Source organism: Danio rerio, chromosome 4, assembly GCF_049306965.1.
Source record: "Danio rerio strain Tuebingen ecotype United States chromosome 4, GRCz12tu, whole genome shotgun sequence".
In the NCBI taxonomy this organism is placed as follows: Eukaryota; Metazoa; Chordata; class Actinopteri; order Cypriniformes; family Danionidae; genus Danio; species Danio rerio.
Genome location: NC_133179.1, coordinates 58,698,710 through 58,705,000, shown reverse-complemented (window position 1 = coordinate 58,705,000; position 6,291 = coordinate 58,698,710). Strand labels below are relative to the sequence as shown.

At 36.2% G+C, this 6,291-nt stretch overlaps 1 protein-coding gene and 1 non-coding gene across 2 annotated transcripts in view; both read right to left on the bottom strand.

Annotated features, from left to right (window-relative positions):
• The window catches only part of LOC100537530 (uncharacterized), an 858,077-nt gene that overhangs the window by 513,400 nt on the left and 338,386 nt on the right, over window positions 1–6,291 (bottom strand). The window lies entirely within an intron of this gene.
• Window positions 16–134, bottom strand: LOC141383437 (5S ribosomal RNA). Its single transcript, XR_012404455.1, has one exon. It is a non-coding gene; the product is annotated as a 5S ribosomal RNA (ribosomal RNA).

The following is a 6,291-nucleotide window of genomic DNA, read 5'->3' as shown; positions in this document are numbered from 1 at the left end:
TGAAGCACTTCGAAAAGCTTACAGCACCTGGTATTCCCAGGCGGTCTCCCATCCAAGTACTAACCAGGCCCGACCCTGCTTTACTTCCGAGTTCAGATGAGATCGGGCATTTCCAGGGTGGTATGGCCGTTAGCGAAAGAGGATGTCAAGCGTTGGCTATTTACAGATGTTACTACTTCAATGTGTTCCTTATGCCGCCATTCATACCGCGGCGACGGCGGTACTTGATGCGCCAGCAGCTTTTGACCGCTGGGTGGCAGTTTAACCACAGATATTCAGCTTTGCCTTTTCACAACACTAAACAGACTTTTCTGTGCGTACCTTATGTGATCAGATGTGTTCAATTAAAATATAATTTTGATTTAGTTTTCTTATAGTGATAAACATGATCTTACCAGGGCTTAAAGTATTCCGGCACCATGCCGGATCTCCGGCGTGCGGCCGTGAGAGAAAAAAAAATAGAGCTTGCACATGCGGTTTAGTTGGGGATGCTCAAAATAACTGATTAAGCAATAACCAAAAGGGTGCGTTTGTAACCGATGAATGGTATCAGTTAAACGATTAAAATATGCTTTATACATTTTTAAAGTTTGGCTGCATACGGGGCATCTGTTTAATGGTTTACTGACTGCCGCCAGTGTTTTACGCTCTGCTTATGCTTGCTCAGCGCGCTTTAAGTTTTGCCGTTGCGCGCTGTGTGCTCGAGTGGAAAAAGCGTGTTACCTCTGTTTCATTGTTCAGTCAAATGAAAGCACTGCAGGTTTTCTGTTGAGGTGACAGCGGGGTTTGGGTTGTCAATGTGAGTACGATAAACTTTTAAAGACTGAGGAGAGACTTGGGTCGCTGTTTCAAGTTATCCAGAGCTGTATTTATAGATCTTAAATGTCACAATATTATTAAAATTACAATTATAACATCGACAGCAACTCGACTCGCGCACACCAGCTGATTCAGTCGTTTTCTAGTGACATACAAAAGAGGCTTCTTTTTTTCTTGTCAACCATAAAAGGCAGAGCGGTACGTCGCGCGTTTTTGCAACGTAAAGGCGTGCGCTTTGTGATCGGCCCCTAAATGTACAACAAATATTTGTTAACTCTTGGGATGGTAACACATGCAAACACACGTTTCTACAGACACATTTTCCAAAGAAGCAAAATGAAAGAAGGATATTTCTCGTCACAGTTTCACACAGTGTTGACAATAACCAGCGCTGATGCAGATCACCTCTGTGCTGTATGCAGCCGCTTCATAAACTTAAAAAAAGCAGGCTGTTGATGATTTTGGGTGGGCTACAACCAACAAACCCCTTTTTTATTTATTTTTTTATTTTTTGAAAATTACAGTTATTAATTCAATTCAATTCAGCTTTATTTGTATAGCGCTTTTACAATGTAGATTGTGTCAAAGCAGCTTCACATAAATGGTCATAGTAACTGGAACAGTGTGGTTCAGGTTTTAGTGTTTAAGTTCAGTTATTAATAGTTCTTATATAATATCAGCTTTTAAAATAGCCTAAAATCTACGAATCAAACAAATCCAAAGATTTTCTTGATTTTTGTATAATAATAACTCCGCACCAAACTGAGGCTTTCATTTTATAGCTTAAAACATGTATGCAAATGTATGCAATGTCATATGTAAGGGCTGTGACGGTCACCGTGACGACAATCACTCTAGAACACACATTTTCTGTTTTGTTGCCATATAGCCTATACATTTATGAACACGTTAACTTAGACGTGATACAGCAAGTTCAAGTTCAGCCATGAACCTTGCTGGAAAACTTATATTACATCGCCAATCTGGAAACATTTTGGATTCGTGGCGAACGAGTAAGGCGAATCAATAATTAGGATGAAGCTATTTGTAGGGCTTGTTTAGAAAAATAAGTGTTAAATGGACAAACACGTCGAACCTCCATAGCCATCTGTGGTAATGTCACCCAGCCATGACATGTGGAGCCAGCTCCGGTGTCATCTACTGAACGAAAAAGCCCAGCTAGTCAGCCAGGTATGGTAGAGAGGCCTTTTCAAAAATGGGCAAATAAAAAAGAGAAACTGATAAATAGTAGACGTTGATGAGAAATGGAGCAGCATATTTGGTAGTTGAGAACGCGCCGATCCACAATGTAGAGCTGGTTTCCGAGAAATGCAGGCGGCGGAGCAAGATACTCTCTTTGCCACGGTTGCGAAAAAGTATCTGTATGGGCTACAGGCACACAGTCTCAGTGCTGCTGGAAACATTGCAATCTCAAATAAGTCTCCGCTTAAACCGAACAAAGTCAACATGTTAGTTTTTCTGGCAAATAATTTAAAATATGAATAGAAAAAAGGCAGAGAGACGCAGTTTTTTTTCCAACATCTGACTTATGTTGTTACAAGCCTATAGGCTAATATTTTTGTTCTTCGTTACTATTTATATTATTATTGATTAGTATTTGAGAAGTTTCTAAAATGTAACGTTTACTGTTTCAAGCAGTTAAAGTTATTTAATATTTAACTAGCCTAGGCTGTATTGTGTTGTTTTATCAACGAAAGTTAAAAAACAAACATGTTCGTTTGTACGAATATTTAGCATAATACTTTGGTCTTTTTTTATTTCTTAATTTTACATGAAATGTAAATTAACTTAGGTAGGCTACTTGGGTACAGGGGCGTAATTTGTTGGTAGTATACCGAGGAATGTTTAGACAGTAAATATTGTCATCATTATTTAAAAAAATTATAAATAAATAAATTAAATAAAAAAATAAATAAAACACCTTACGGAAAGGATGCAATGAAGGAAAAGCATGCTCTTAATCATTCTTCATAATCTGATTCGTACCCTATACATGCAATAAACTTATATTGCGCCAACAAGAACAAGCCCTAAAAGGTAAAGTCTAAAGCAAGAGGAGTTATTGATATGATATTAATGTTAGTTGTTAATATTAATGATCGTAAACACGACCTGCGTTGTATAATAAACGGCGTCATTGTGTCCTGTCTGCGATTTTTTTTCTCGTTGAAGAACAGAAAATTCATGTTGTCACCATCTTCCCAGCCAGGTTTTCATCCACAGTTTCCGCTTTTGTTTCTTCTCAAACAATAAAGTTTCGCTATAGCAGGCCCGGCGGCAGGATATCATAACTGAGGGCGCAAGGGCGCAATCCCATTGCACTTGACGACTGAATTTGGTCCTTTCTTGTTCCTTTTATTTAGGCTATTTATTAATTCATTACTTTGCATTACCGATATAGTCCTACTTTTTATAGTAATAATAATATGCAGTTTTGCTATTACCGATTTTATTAATGAAGGCAACGATACCGTTTACATTAATGCAGAAAGATAATGTTAAGCACCAAACAAGTGGTTTAAATTATGTTAGTCTCCTTATTTCTTTCCGTTTTATTTTAAACATTATAAATGTGTAAAGTTTTAGGTAAAGACGTCAAAATACGCCCACACATGCAAGCTAAACTAGATCATCTGAGTCATCACGCTTTATTACTCAACCAAAATCAGTGAGGAAAAAATAAATGTTTTAAATTAAATTATATTTAAATGTTACATTAAATAAAAAAATAAATTTAAATGTTAAATGCCATTTAAAAATAGTTTCTAAAATTAATGTGTTACTTAGTTACATTTTTAGGCATTAGTGTAGCCAAACAGAAAGCCATGTCTACCTATATTATTCAGCCTGCAGCGCATAAGGTGGATCCGCGGTAAATCCACACGCACTAAATAGCCTACCTTTTTCTTTTACAACACTGTAAACATAACTTCGCAGGTCGATCATCTTTAAACGCAAAAGACATTTTTAAGTGTCCTAAATTGACTGCTGCTGTAGAAGGGGATGTTTTTTTTACATAACTGTAAACGTGTGCTTTAGCTATGCCAAAATGAAAGCAAATATTTTGTTCTGCGTTTTGTCAATTGTATAGCTTAATAATAATAATTAAAATAATAATAATAATAATAATAATAATAATGGATATAATAAATTATAATATTATTTATAGTATAGACATTTTTACTAGGCTACTTTAATATTAATCCCTAACTCAAAAACTAATGTGAAAATGAATGGCAGCTGTGCTAAAATTAATGTAACGGGAAATTTCTTCTGCGTTTTTCCCCTTTATAGCTCAATAGTTTTATTCAAAGAATTAGTTAAGCAAAACATGAAATAAATTAAACTGCGTGTCTTTGTGATATCCACTAGTCCAGTTTTCTCCAGTGTGAGTTTAGAGTGCGCCTCCACCGCATGCGCATTTATGCCTGCACCAGATCAAAGCAGGTGTAAAGTCCAACACAGAGCGCGTTGTGCGTTCAACTAACAATACCCGCTCCACTGTCTCCAACACACAAATACTCGAACTCTTTATTTGTGGACTTACTTTTGATAATAGGCTACTATCATTACCTTTATCATGATTCTATTTTTATTTTTATTATTCAATTTTTTTATTTTATTTTCTTTATTATATGTTATATCCATAATTGTTTGCACTACTGCCCTTTTTGCACTGTCTTTGTACGCAGTGACGCTGCACTGCTTTGGCAATACGAATGTACAGTTATTTGTCATGCCAATAAAGCACCTCAAATGTGAAAATAGCCTAGGCAACAAATAACAAATCGGAGTCTAATAATAACAAATGCCATTTTCATTTTCATACACGTGTGGGTTTTGACAATATGTGTTTAATTAAGCTATAAAGATTAGCCTATCAGATGAAATGCATAGTGAAATATGAAATAAATGTGAATTTTGCTGAATAATTAATTAATCTATATCTTTAATATTTTTAAAATCATCTCGCTTCGGCCCAGAGAAAGAGGCGCGCGGCACCAGCGGACCTGTGCTTTCCCAAACAAAGCTGTACAGTAACTTGCGCTGAATATGCATAGTTTGGGGGGGAGGATATAGTAGTGAGTGTTTCCCAAAACCCCTATAGTTTCTCTGTCGCAGATCCATCATTTGAATCACGTCACTATTAACCCTGCTTTTATTTATTAAATGCTTCCCAACGCCGCATTTCTGTTGAGCGAAAAAAAGCTGCTGAAAATAAATAAAGTTATGCCAATGCCATTTTAATAGTTTCATGATAGTAGTAGCTGGTGTGCTTCATCTGCGTGATTCTGATTTGACATTCTTCCGCTAAACTTGCGCTGTCTTGGTGTAAATGGGCTATGAACTGTTGCTATTGAGGCTAAGGTGTAAATAGGCTATAGTTCTCTCTGCAACTTTCAGGTTTGAGGTGGGGGAAGTGGCAGAGGCAATTCAAATGAACCATCTCTAAAAATAAAAAATGCCACGTACGCGGCATCTGTGTAAAGATCATTACCTTATTATTATTATTATTATTATTAATTCATTCTTTCATTCATTTTCTTTTCGGCTTAGTCCCTTTATAAGTCTGTAATTGCCACAGCGAAATGAACCATCAACTTATCCAGCATATGTTTTACGCAGAGGATGCCAGGAGGGCCAGCTGGGGCTTTGGGGGGCGAAGTGAAAGGAGAGGCGGACTTTGCCCCAAGTCTGGGAAAGATGGCTTGCCGTCATTACACTAGTTTTCCGAAGGCACACGAGTTAAATGCGCCAAACACATGAACAAATAAATTAATAAATAAGGGAAAGAAAACATCTAGCCTTGAGGGTTGAGAGGTCTTTTTGATTATAATCGCCGTTATGTTTCCGTTTTAAATGTAAGGCTGTTGCATAAAATAATACAATTTTAATTTATAAGTGACTTTGCTGCGTCCCCCTGGATGTTTCAATAACGCATAATAATCTTTACATCATATTAAAGACACAGCAGACTAAAGGTTTTCGAGAGTTTTTGTCAAGTTTAAACGGTGTGTTTGTGCGTGTTTATATGCCTGCATATGTGTGTGTGAGAGATTGAGCAAATGAGCGCTCCCTTCACAGCTCTGGTAAGCTGCGAGCAGCTTCTTTCTTTTTGTTATTTATTTTGCAGATAATACACAATATGAATAAAACAGAAAGACATAAAACTTTACGTGTACCCTTTTGTAGACTTAAAACAAGTGTCATGTCTTTATAAAATAGCCTAAGCCATATTGAAATATAATTTAAAGAATTACAAATATCTGATATAATAAAATCGCATGAAATAAATAAACCATTATAAAACAAGCAAAAGCAACAAGGTAGGCCTTTATAGCCTACATAAATGAAACCTTTAAAGCCATATTAAACAAAGCCATTTTACAAAGGCTTTGTTAAAAAAAAAGATTTTATATATTCTCTAAAAACAGTAAACACCAGAGAAGG